The 13585-nt window shown below is 44.5% G+C and overlaps 1 protein-coding gene across 9 annotated transcripts in view; it reads left to right on the plus strand.

Moving 5' to 3' along the window:
- The window catches only part of NLGN3 (neuroligin 3), a 149858-nt gene that overhangs the window by 16586 nt on the left and 119687 nt on the right, over window positions 1-13585 (plus strand). The window contains exon 1 of one of the 9 annotated variants that reach the window (XM_033946119.1): window positions 9647-9751. The exons of the other annotated variants lie outside the window; for them this stretch is intronic. The gene's annotated coding sequence lies outside the window, so the exon portion shown is untranslated. Of the gene's footprint in view, window positions 1-9646; window positions 9752-13585 lie in introns of those variants that run through there. 9 annotated transcript variants of the gene reach the window in all.

The following is a 13585-nucleotide window of genomic DNA, read 5'->3' on the forward strand; positions in this document are numbered from 1 at the left end:
GAAACCATACTGATTGTCGTGTAGTATGCTTAATTTCTCCAGATACATTACTAGTTTCTGGTTGACCAGACCTTCCATTAACTTGACGAAAAAGGGAGTGCTCGCAATTGATCTGTAATTAGATGTCTGTTTGGTAGATTCTCTAGAATTTTTTACGATTGGGGTGATTAGAATCTGGCCTAGATCCTCAGGGAAAGTACCGGTTAGTAAGAGAGAGGAGAGCCAGTTGTATAACTTGGCTTTGAAAGAGAGTGGCGCGACTTTCATAATGTTTGGGGGGGTAGCAGTCTAATCTGCAGTAGGAGACAGCGTATTTTGCGTAATATTTAGAGAATTGTTGCCAGGATGGTGTAGTGAAGTTATTCCAGGCCATATCTACCCTAGGGTCGCCTTTGTGTTGGGCGACCGGGTAGTTCAAATGGTTGGTTGAGGCTCCCGCTAGATTTGATCTCAAATTGATGATTTTGTTGTTGAAAAATTCCGCCAGTTCATCTGCAGATGGGGGGGAATCAAGGGTAGAACGAGATAGGGCCTGTATGTCATAGAGATTGTTGACTAATTCAAAGAGATTTCTAATGTTGGTGTTTGGCAATCCGATTTTTTGGGCGTAGAAGTTGGAGCGCTTCTTTATTAGTTTTTTGTATTCATTTAATTTTAGTCTCCAATTTGACCTCCCTACACTGTCCCCTGATTTCAACCAGCGAAGCTTGAAGAATGGTCTGAAATTTGGCAGCTAAAATTTAATGCTAAGAAATGCAAGGTCATGCATTTGGGCTGCAAAAACCTGAGGGAATTGTACAGATTAGGGAGTGAAGAGCTTATGTGCACGACAGAAGAGCGGGACTTGGGTTTAGTTGTATGTGATAATCTTAAGGTGGCCAAACAGGTTGAAAAGGTGATAGCGAAAGCTAGAAGGATTCTAGGGTGCATAGGGAGAGGTATAGCTAGTAGGAAAAAGGAGGTATTGATGCCCCTTTATAAAATTTTGGTGAGACCTCATTTAGAATATTGTGTACAATTCTGGAGGCCGCACCTTCAAAAAGATATAAAAAGGATGGAGTCGGTCCAGAGGAAGGCTACTAAAATGGTATCTGGTCTTCATCATAAGGCGTATGGGGACAGACTTAAAGATCTCAATCTGTATACTTTGGAGGAAAGGCGGGAGAGGAGAGATATGATAGAGATGTTTAAATACCTATGTAATGTAATGTGCATGAGTCGAGTCTCTTTAATTTGAAAGGAAACTCTGTATTGAGAGGGCATGAAGTTAAGTGGTGATAGGCTCCGGAGTAATCTAAAGGAATACTTTTTTTACAGAAAGGGTGGTAGATGCATGGAACAGTCTCCTAGACTGTGTCTGAATTCAAAAGGATAAGGACGTGGAATCTCTCGGAGAGAGAAAGAGATAATGGTTGCTGCGGATGGGCAGACTAGATGGGTCATTTGGCCTTTATTTGCCATCATATTTCTCTGTTTCTATGTTTTATCAATGTTTTGCATCTAACTTGTCAATGCTTGTGTCTTTTACTTCATTCGGATCCATTCTTTAAAGGATGTTTTTTTTTTTTGGCTCTAATAATAATAATTTTTATTCTTATATACCGCCAAAGCCATATAGCCTCTTTCACTTCACCTTTTAACCATGTTGGCTCTCATTTCCTTTTTTTGCCACCTTTGTTGATAGGTGGAATACATCTGGTCTGGGCTTCTACGATGGTATTCTTAAATAACATCCACGCCTGGTTCTAACCTTTGCAACTGATCCTTTTAACTTTTTTTAACCATTTTCCTAATTTTATCATAGTCGCTCTTTCAAAAATTAAATGCCTCTACAGTAGATTTCTTTTGCGACGTCACTCCTGGTATCAGCTCAACTTTGATCACGTTATGATCACTGTTTCCCAGCGGACCCAATACAGTTAATTCCTGTACTATGCCTTGCATTCCAGTTGCTCCAAGAAGCAGTCATTTATGACGTCTATGAATTTTACCTCCCTAGCACTCCCCGATGTAACATTAACTAGTCAATGTTGGGGTAATTGAAATCACCCATTATTATACTGTTGCCCATTTCTCCAGCTTTCCTAATAATAATAATAATAATAATTTTATTCTTATATACCGCCAAAGCTGTGGTAGTTCGAGGTGGTTTACAACAAAGAAGAGCTGGACAAAGAGTGAATACAGGTACGATGTATGGCTTTTCGACATGAGACAGAAGGTATAGTCAACCTAATTTCTTGATGAGAGCGAAACGCTCTGGTTGCTGAATAAGGGAAACTGTGTTTTGATGATATAGAATCTTGAAAACCAACATGAATAGTTTGAACTGGGTGCCAATTAACTTTATCCAAAACGGGGTGGCACGATCAGTAGTTAGTTAGTTAGGTGCCAGCGACTCGTGCTTGAGTTCTAGCGACTTGATGAATTACAGATCTAAAAAGAGATTGGTTTTGTGCTAGTTCTGTAAGGTCCTCCAGGGTCATCCCCATGGTTGTTTTCAACATGTCTCCTGGTTCCTTCGATCTTCCAAATATAATGTCCTTCTCCAATGATCTCTCTCTTCTGACTGTGTGACCAAAATAAGACAGTTGTAACTTAATTTGGGCTTCGAATGACATAGCTGGTTTGTTCTCTTCCAGAATCGATTTGTTAGTTATTCGGTCAGTTCACGGCATGTATAAAATCCTTCTCCAGCACCAAAGCTCAAATAAGTCGATCTTCTTGCAGTCTTGTTTCCGTAGTATCCAGCTTTTGCATCTGTAACTGACCACTGAGAAAATGAGTACGTGGACAAGTCTGATCTTTGTGTGGAGTGTTATTTCCTTGCCTTTGAATACTTTGGCAAGAGCTTTCATTGAAAACCCTTCTATTCTCCAGAGTATTTCTTCTCTGCTAGTTGCATCTTAGTTTACGAAAGAGCCCAGGAGATTGAAATCCTTTTCAACTTCAATTCTATCACCTTCAAGCTCAAAATCTGCATCATATTCCATGTTCATGATCTTCGTCTTATTTATGGTCAGTTCTAATCCCATGTTATCACTTTTGGCTTTTACTTTTCTCAGGAGATAAGATCAGTAGACGTCCCCCTACAAGTTTAACTGCTGCATTTTGCACATGCTGCAAATGTTGAATTTGTGAATCTACCGAACAAACCAGTGAGGATTTTAACTCCATCCCAAAGGAGGCAATCTAGAGGAAAAGAGGATGAACAGAAGAAACGTTAAGGAAGAGAGTGGCATTAAGAAGAATGAAATGATTAGAAACCAAGTTACAGAGAGACACATACAGCAATGGGATTTGTCGCAGAAGACCCCAGTATCCCATCAGCTCTGCTGAACTTCTGCTAAAGAAGGGGACGACCCAAGTGATGGGAGAGAGCAGATGAGAAGCGAGAAAGGAGGCAAAAAGGGAGTCAGCTGTGATACAACCAGTATTTACCCAAAACAGCATCAGCAGCTGGAGAACACTTGACAGAGTTGCAGACTGGTTTGGTTAGTCCCTTCAACCAAAAGGTGGTTCTGCTGCTCCTGCATTAGCTTATCAGTTGGAGGGAAAGTATAGAAAAGAGATCTTTAGGATCTTGCCAGGATCCTGGGTTGAGAACGACACGGGGACAAATTTGTCCCCATCCTCGCAGGAACTCAATTTCCCCGTCCCCCTGAGTTTTGTCCCTGCCCCATTCCTGTAAGCTCTGTCTTAACCGCACAAGCCTTGAACACTTATGATTTTAAAGTGTTTGAGGCTTGTGCAGATGGGGACAGGGACAGGCAAAGAACTCATGGGGAAGGGATGGGAAAATGAGTTCCTGTGGGAACGGGGAAAAATTTGTCCCCATGTCATTCTCTAATACTGGGCTTGATGGACCTTCAGTCTGTCCCAGTGTGGCAGCTCTTGTGTTCTTATGAGAGGGCAGCATCATGAAGTGGGTAGGAAACCAGAGAGCCCAGATGCATAGGACTCTGTGCTGTCTGGCTTTTCACTAGAGCACTTCATATTGTTCTGTGGAAAGAAAGCTGGAGTCCAGTCTGGTGCAGGCAAAGTGAACGTGGGTTCCCCAGGTTTTGCTAGTACAACTGCTTTTTTCAGTGTCTCTTGTGGTGACATTGCAGAGGGACTTGAAGGGAAAATGTGAGATATGTTTGCAGGAGACAATAAACCAAACTGTAATGAAGGAGAGACTGAGAGATATGGAAAACGAGTTTCTGTTGCGCCTTCTATCCAGCCTGTGTAACAGGCAATGTGACGCACAGGTCGTGCTTTAATATGCAGAAAGAGTTCATTTGAAAAGAAGGTTGCTTATAAAATGTGCCACAAGGAAGAGAGCGGCTGTGTGATCTGTCCTCGGACATATTTGTACTCAGAGTAGAGGCAAAACTGGGATGTGTTTTCAGGCTGGAGGTTTAGCTGGGACCCGTGTGCAAAGCGGAGGCAGAGTGGAAGTGGAGCTGGGATGTGTGGAGGGCAGCTAGAATTGAGCATATGGGGTTGGCACCTTCTCGCGCTTTTCACATACACACCTTGTTGCAGAATAACCCTAGAAATCGGGCAGATACCTCTCAATCAGTGTTCCCGCTAAGGTGCGCTGGCCTGCGCGCGCGCACAAAATATTACATCGCAGCGCAAAGTTTCTCTTCACAGCGCACACACGCGTCGCAAAGGTAAGGGGAGGTAAGGTAAGGGGACGCATTGGGGGGATTGCACTTCCCCACAATTGCCATGCTTCGGTTCCTCTTCTTCCTTCCTTCCTCCCCCCCCCCCCCCGCGGGACCCTGCGGCACCATCAACTCTTACTCCCTCTAATGTCGGCCCTGCAGCTCCAGACTTCCTCGCACCTTCTCCCCTCCCCCTTTGGATCGCTATTATTTTAAATGTTATAGCCGCGGAGCTGTATCCATCAGTGGAGATGTCTAACCTCGGCCTGCCCCGGAACTCTTACTGCAACAGTGACTTCCTGTTCCTGCCTAGACGGGCGGCTGCTGCAGTAAGAGTTCCGGGGCAGGCCGAGGTTAGACATCTCCACTGATGGATACAGCTCCGCGGCTATAACATTTAAAATAATAGCGATCCAAAGGGGGAGGGGAGAAGGTGCGAGGAAGTCTGGAGCTGCAGGGCCGACATTAGAGGGAGTAAGAGTTGATGGTGCCGCAGGGTCCCGCGGGGGGGGGGGGAGGAAGGAAGGAAGAAGAGGAACCGAAGCATGGCAATTGTGGGGAAGTGCAGAGCTGCAGGGAAGAGTGTTGCGGTACCCAGCTGGAGGGAGAAGGAAGATGAGGGAGGGAATTAAAGGAGATGCCAGGGCTTGGAGCGTAGGAGGAAGGTATGCCAGTCTAAGGGAAAAGGAAGGGGGAGATGTGAGAGCATGGAGGGGGAACGAAAGATGGAAGAAAAGGAAAGGAGAGAGATGCCAGAGAATCAGGGAAGGGGAGATACCAGACTATGAGGAGAGGTGTGGGAGAGGGAAGGCGAGGAGAGAGATGCCAGACCAATGGGGTGAAAGGAGAGATGGAAGGGGGAGGCATACAGTTTCTGGAAGGGGCATAGAAGGAGAGAAGATGCCATATAGGGGAAGAGAGACGGCAGACAGTGAATGGAAGGAAGAGAGTTACAAGAAGATGAGGAAAGGAGAAACCACAGAAGACAAAGGTAGAAAAAAATTTCTATTTATTTATTGCTTTAGGAGACATGTGTCACTGTTTCTGTGAAGCATTGTATGCAGAGTCCAGCTTCTTGCTGGTTCAATTTAACCTTTGTCTATGTATTTTTATTTTATCCCCCCTTTTACAAAACTGTGAAGCGTTTTTAGCACCAGCCTTGGTGGTAGCAGCTCTGATGCTCAGAATTTTATGAGCATCAGAGCTGTTACCTCCGTAGCTAAAATCCACACTACAGTTTTGTAAAAGAGGGAGGGGTTAGTTTGTGATTACATATTCCTTACTAGGCGAAGGTGTTTTCTGTGTTCTGTGTGTTCGAAAGACATGGTTTTCTGTTAGGATTGACGGTGTAGGATTGATCTGTGCTGGTCTGGCTTGTTTAGTTTTACAATGGGTGTATTGATGTACTGCTCACTGCAATATGTAAGATGCTGCCTTTTCCTAGGTACTCATGTGTGACGTGTGGTTTGTTACTAAAAATCATGTTTTTCTTACAGATGGGGGGGGTGCCAAAAAATGATGGGCCCCGGATGTTACATATGCTAGGTACGCCACTGTATGTAAAGATACCAGAAAGCTGGCGTAGCAAAAACTTCTAAGTTTTGAGTATTTAACCCTCCCACAATCTCACGGGCACTCGTTTCAAGTTTATTGAGATTTTGATTTAAACGCAATATCAAATATTTTCAATGCGTATAACAAAAATAAATTTGGGGAAATAAATAAAACCATTTGAACCAGTGTTCCCGCTAAGCTGCGCTGGCGTGCGCTGGCGCACAAAATATTACATCGCAGCGCACACGTTTCTCGTCACAGCGCACGATCGGAAGAGGCGTACGGCAGATGGCAGGGCGGCGAGAGGAGAATCGGGCGAGTTGGCTCATAACTTGCTGGCGCCCGATATTTTTGGCTCATGGTGAAAAAAGTTTGCTCACAACACCCGCCCGCTTAGAGGGAACACTGCTCTCATGTGCTCTGAGGGAGGTGGAATTGTGTGCAGGTAGGGTTGGATTTATAGAATACAGGCCAAAATTTTCCCAGGAATGCCTGCGCTGGGTTTCCACTGGGTTTCCAATGTACCACTGGGTCATTTTATAACTGGTACCTGAAATTGGTATTTATTAACTGCCTTTTCATGAAGAAATTCACTCAAAGTGGTTTACAATACATTGAATAGTAATCAGGTATTCTTAGGCGTTTAGAACTCTCTTCTACACATTCACTTCCTTTTAAAATTGTCCTGAGGAAAAACCTGTCGTCAAAGAAATGAAACTTGTCCTAATAAAAAACAATAACATTTTCAGGATTTTCCTTTTGTTGTTTTTTTTTATTTTTTTTAAATTAGTTTTCAATGTAGATTAAACATTGTAACAATACAACATTATAAAAAAATAAGACAGTTTGCAGAATCAGAGTCCAAAAGCAAAGCAGACAACAGCATTATAGGAAAAATGGGTTCCTCAGAATTACATCCTGGCACTAGTAAAACCCAAGAACAGCCTTACTGGCTCAGACCAATGGTCCATCTAGCCCAGTCTTCAACCGTGGCCAGTACCTGGCAAAAACCCAAATAGTAGCAACATTCCATGCCACCGATCCAGGGCAAGCACTGGTTTCCCCATTGTCTGCTTCAACAGCAGACTATGGACTTTTCTTCCAGGAAATTGTCCAAACTTTTTTTTTTTTAAACCAGCTATATTAAGTACTCTCACCACAACGTATTCCAGAGCTTAACTATTCTCTGAGTGAAAAAAATGTCCTCCTATTGGTTTTAAAAGTATTTCCCTGTAACTTCATCGAGTGTCCTCTAGTCTTTGTAATTCTTGATGGAGTGAAAAATCGATCCATTTGTACCTGTTCACTCAGGATTTTGTAGACTTCAATCATATCTTTCCTCAGCCGTCTCTTTTCCAAACTGAAAAGCCCTAACCATTTTAGTCTTTCTTCATACGAGAAGAGTTCCAGACCCTTTACCATCTTAGTCTCTCTTCTTTGAACCTTTTCTAGTGCCACTATATCTTTCTTCAGATAAGCAGACCAGAATTGAACACAATACTCCAGTTGAGGTCACACCATGGAGCAATACAGAGGCATTATTCCTTTTTTTAATAATTCCTAGCATCTTGTTTGATTTTTTTTTTGTCTGCCACCACACATTGGGCAGAAGGTTTCATCGTATTGTCTACAATGATACCCAGATCTTTTTCTTGAGCGCTAACCCCCAAAGTGGACCGTAGCATCCGGTAACTGTGATTCAGGTTATTCTTCCCAATATGCATCATTTTGCATTTGTCCACATTAAATTCATCTGCCATTTGGACACCCAGTCTTCCAGTTTCCTAAGATCTTCCTGCAGTTTTTCACAGTCTATATGCATTTTAACAACTTTGAACAGTTTAGAGTCATTTGCAAATTTAATCAACCTCACTCAGTTTCAATTTCCAGATAATTTATAAATAAGTTAAATAGCACCGGTTCCAGCACAGATCCCTGTGGCACACCACTATTTACCCTCCTCCATTGAGAAAAATGGCCATTTAATCCTACTCTTTGTTTTCTGTCCAATAACCAATTCTTAATCCACAATTGAACATTGCCTCCTATCCCATGATTCTTGAATTTCCTCAGGAGCCTCCCCTGTGTAGCACAGGAAGTCTGGACCCTCCTCCCAAGTCCTCTGTACAGCGGAGGGAGGCTGGACCCTCCTGCTGTGGCTTATGTGTAGTGGAGAGAGGTTGGACCAGCCTCCCATGACCCAGTGGCCCTTATACAGTGAATGAAGGCTCAACTGTCCTCCCATGCCCATTGCCCCATGTGCAGCGAATGGAGGCTGGACCATCCTCCAGTGGTCCATGTGCAGTGGATGCAGACTGTACTCTTCTCCTTTGCTCCTGTGGCCTGTGTGCAGTGGATGGAGGCTGGATTGTCCTCCCATGCCCAGTGGTTGGCGTGCCGTAGTAGAGACTGGATCCTTCTCCTGCAGCTATGGTGTAGCAGAGGAAGCCTGGACTGTTCTCCCATGTTACAGTGGCCCTTATACGGTGGATAGAGGCCGGACTGTCCTGTGGCTCATATGCTTTGGTCTCATGCCCCATTGACCCATGTGCAGCGAATGGAGGCTGGACCCTGACCTTGTGACCTGTATGCACTTGGTTGGAGGCTAGACCATCCTCCTGTGGTCCATGTGCAGTGTATAGAGGCTGGATTATTTTCCTGTGCTTTTTCTCAGTGGCTAGTACGAGCAGCCTCTAGCCTGTGTACAGTGGATGGAGGTTGAACTCTCCTGCTGCTGCCTGTGTGCAGCAGAAGGAGGCTTAATCATCCTCTTACGACTTGTGTGCAGTGGAGGGAGGCTGGACCGTCCCCTGTGGCCTATGTACAGCGGATGGGGGCTGGACCCTCATGTGGCCCATGTGTTTTGGATGGAAGCTGGACCACAGCAGGGTGGAAGGCACTGGTTGGATTTCCTTCACTGTGCTGTGGAAGGGGTTAACGTGACTTCTGTTTTCGGGAGGGGGAAGGGAGGGAAGAAGCAGAAGAAAGCCCTGTGAATTAAAGCCTGGGCTGCTGCTGTTGTCATGGTGATGTGTGAATCGGGGATTGTGTAATTTCAGCTCCACCATAGCACAGAAGGGGAAGAAAGATTTGGTTAAGACCTGCCTTTCGAGGTCTCTAACCTTCTTGTCTGAAGGACTGCAGCAGAAAGCCAGCCCCCCATCCCCCCCCTCTGCAAAGAGCATCCTCTCTCTGCTGCAATTCACCCCCTGCTCACCTCAGAACCAGAGCGGCAGAGGAGGGGGACTGAGCCCTCCCAGGCGACTGCTGCTGCTGCTGCCTCCGCCTCCGCCTCCTCCTCCTCTCTCTTTTCTGCCTGTACCTGTAACCCCCACATGCAGCCCCGACCTTGTCTCCATTATTACTATTCCCAAACACTTCTCTAGCGCTACTAGACACAGACAGAAAAGAGACAGTTTCCGCTCCATGAGGCTGACAATCCCCCTGAGACCCAGAAACGGAGCATTTAAGTATCACATTAAAAACATGTTTAATATGAGAGGGTCGGGGTCGGGATCGGCAAGAAGCAGGAGCTCAAAGAGGTGAGTCTAAGCAACACTTTAATGCGGCCAGAGATGGAGGGAGAGAGACACATGAAGCTGATTGAAGTATATGGTAGAGCTGGACAGTGTTGTCTGGAGAAAGGCATGGAGGTCCCGAGGAAGGACACAGGGGCGGTAAATGAGGCAGGGTGAGCAGAAGAGATGTTGGGCAACTCCTTGAGCCCCTGCTGGGGCTCGGGACCTGGACTGGCCACCAATAGAGCTTGATGGACCTCTAATTTGGCCATCATAGAAGGTTTCTCGGAAACATATTTGTGAAAGCTGCTCTTTACATGTGTAGAAATCCTTGGGATGCAGCATTGAAGGGGGACATGTCGTTAATAAACAGAGAATCAAAGATTCCTCGCTGTCTTTTATAAGAGCGCTCATTTCAGCCACTGGGTTGAAGCTCTAATAGCAAGGTGTATATTTTTCTAAAAATTGGCCCAGTGGATGTTTTATTGGTGTGAAATGCTGACAGCCGAGTGATATTGCACTTATTTCTTTCATATAGTTTTTGAGATCACTTTGCTGTATGTCCTGGTAAACACGTTTCCATTATTCAAATACTTGGATCCTGACCTGAATGTCATTTTCCACTGGGAGCCCCTTTGCAGACTGGATTTTCTCTGTTTTCATCAGTAGGCTCCAATGCAGGAAGACAGCTCAGAGGAACACCTGTCAGGAGCAGGTGACAGAAGCATGGATGGGATTTTGGAAAGGACTGATGGATTATGGTGATTTGATAAAGCAAGACATGGCAAGTTTTAGCAATACATTGAATATCGTCAGGAATCAAAGATGACAAACAGCAAGGTACAGGGAAAGCACCAACATTACCCACATGCAGTGAGGGCAGTAGGAAGAAATAGAAAGTCATCAGTATGTTTAAGGCAATGGTGGTGCCAGGTGAAAGGGAAGGGAGGAATGGGATTTAATATAGTGACTTTCTCTCGTTCTGGGCAAAGTGGTTTACGTATTCTATGCAGGTTCCTATTTGGTACTTTGGCCAATGGAGGGTAAAGCGACTTGCCCACGGTCAGAAGCAGCTGGTCTCAGTCCACTGAAGTAACCATTAGGCGACTCCTGCACTCCAGGCTGATGAAAACTCTGGGAAAGAGAGGAGATGAGCAATGAAGGAAAGCTGAGACAAGGGCCCAGAACAGCTGAGAGGCGCTAACCTCTGGAGTCTATAATCTGTGCAACCTCCCCCTTTACTAAGCCTTGGCCCGGAGCGCTAAATGCTCCAACAGTGCTCCAACGCTCATAGAAATATGAGTATCGTAGCATTTAGCACTCGGGGGGGGGGGGGGGGGAGTTAGTTAACAAGGAAATCCATGTCAATAATTGCCATGAATTAGAATTGACATGCACAAGGGAGTGGGGCCAGGCAGGGCACAGACATTCCTAAAGGTTAGACAAATTGTCATAGACCACCCCCCAATCCATTCACAATTTGGATGCAGGCATTTATAGCACCTATGTGAGCCACACCTACCTCCAATATGGTTTATTTACTAGTGCTAAACCTAGATTTTTTTCAGTGTCAATTTTTCAGGCACATATGGTTTGAATTGCCATTGTTGAATACTAGGGCAAGTGGGTGTTTTTGCGATGACGTTAGTTGTAGCCGCTTATGCTATGTTGATGGCAGGTGTAAATGTCTGCAATAAAATGTTGCTGTTGTGGCCATGAATGTCCGTATTCTAGAATCATAGCCCAACCCACCCATGCCGCTCCCTTCTAGAATAGCCATTAAGTGCAGTTACTCAGTTCTTGAAAATTGGTCCTAATTTGCACCGATTATCTCCAATTATTGGTGACAATTCCAGTTATTGGCAATAGTCACCAATTATCCCCCTCTTTGTCAAAATAATGGAAGGATACACTAGGTGCAACACTTCAACATCTTCCACTCTTCCTAATTGGGGTTCAGAAAAAACACAGCACCAAAACGGTGATCACTGCACTAGTCATGCATGGCAAAGAACTAATGAGTAAGGCCAATGCACTATCATAATACAATTCAACCTAAGTAACGCATTCGATCTAGTAGACTTCAACTGGATGACCGAAATTCTCAGTAACATTGGATTAAGCATCCCAGTTCTTTCATGGTTTCAGGAATTCCTTCCCACATGATAATATGCCGAACAAGAAAACCCGGAGAATTCTCGGACAGCTGGCATCCCTCCCAGTGGGATACCTCAAGGATCTCCCCTCTCCCCATCAGTATTCATCCTTCTCATGCAACCCCTGGGTGCCACCTTTGACACAGCAGACAATAAAACACTTCACATTCACTGAGAACTTCATAATTATGATACCAATAACGATGGACTCGCCTGATACCACTACCATCATCAAACGTAAAGAAGTTCTTCTTCACCCCAAGAGTGGTAGAAAGCTGGAACGCTCTTCCAGAGGCTGTTATAGGGGAAAACACCCTCCAGGGATTCAAGACAAAGTTAGACAAGTTCCTGCTGAACATGAACATGCGCTGTTGGGGCTAGTCTCAGTTAGGGTGCTGGTCTTTGACCAGAGGGCCACCGCATGAGCGGACTGATGGGCATGATGGACCACTGGTCTGACCCAGCAGCGGCAGTTCTTATGTTCTAAAACTGGTCCTCAGCCAACTGACTCAGCTTAAACAAAACCCAAACTAAATTTATTTTGGCTAGGCCCTGTATCCGACCCATGATATTCACCAAAGATCAAAATAAATGACAAAGACTTTCTACTAGAGCTACAATTCAGAATTCTAGAAATCGAAATGGACAACTACCTAACCACGAAACACTACATACACTCAATAACCAAACAATCCTTTCTTACGATGAGAAAACTAAGAACCTTCAGAAAATATTGTGACGAAGGAGCTTTCCGAATCCTAGTTCAATACATGAACCTATCCATACTAGACTACTGCAACACAGCCCTGGCTGGCTGCTAAAAAACATTGCTATCCTGCTTACAAGCAGTCCAAAATGCAGCAGTCAAACTCATTTTTGGCTGAACACCTACAGCCCTACTATATAAAACTACACTGGCTTACCCGTAGCTGCTAGAATTAAGTTTAAACTAAATATCAGAGCCTTCAAGATCCTACTTGCAAACACTCCCTTCTATCTAAATGAACTGGTCATACTACTCCAATAGATATTCTGCTCGAATCCTGATGCACCTTAAATTCCCATCATTCAAAAATGTCAAGTCCATGAGACAACTTACGTTGTCCATCCAATACCAACTAGCAAAAAGTTGGAACCAGCTTCCTATCACATTATACTCCTGCAACTACTACCTCAAATTCTTCTAAAAGCCCACCTGTATCAAGATGAAAAACCAAACACAAACACACCCCAGTCTTCAACAGGACTGATGACCCGTCACTAAGAAACCAACGAAACCCTCTAAGAATGACGCCACACCTACTGCTAAAACGACTGTAACAACATCTAGAACCCACCTCCTATGCACAATCCACTTACATGCTGTAACCTCCTGGGTATCTTCACCCAGCCTCTTATTCTTTAATCCTTCCTTGAACTGAATAGGTAAAGGCAGAATTTGCCAATTAACTGATGTACATCCTCCTACGGTACTATTTATTACCCTGCCTGTGCACATGCTAAGTGTGACAATATGCATAGAAGATTCTAGACTGAGGGGGCTTGATGCCATGCGGAGAATTTACAGTATTCTTAAGTTATGCGTGTCAGTGGCAGCCTCTCCCATGGTTCACTTATTTGTGCCCTTCAGAAGAGAGCTGCCACTTACCATGCATACTGTAAACATTTATACGTGTAAGAGATGCATAGATATGAGCATCCA

Source organism: Geotrypetes seraphini, chromosome 5 (genome assembly GCF_902459505.1).
Source record: "Geotrypetes seraphini chromosome 5, aGeoSer1.1, whole genome shotgun sequence".
Taxonomy (NCBI): domain Eukaryota; kingdom Metazoa; phylum Chordata; class Amphibia; order Gymnophiona; family Dermophiidae; genus Geotrypetes; species Geotrypetes seraphini.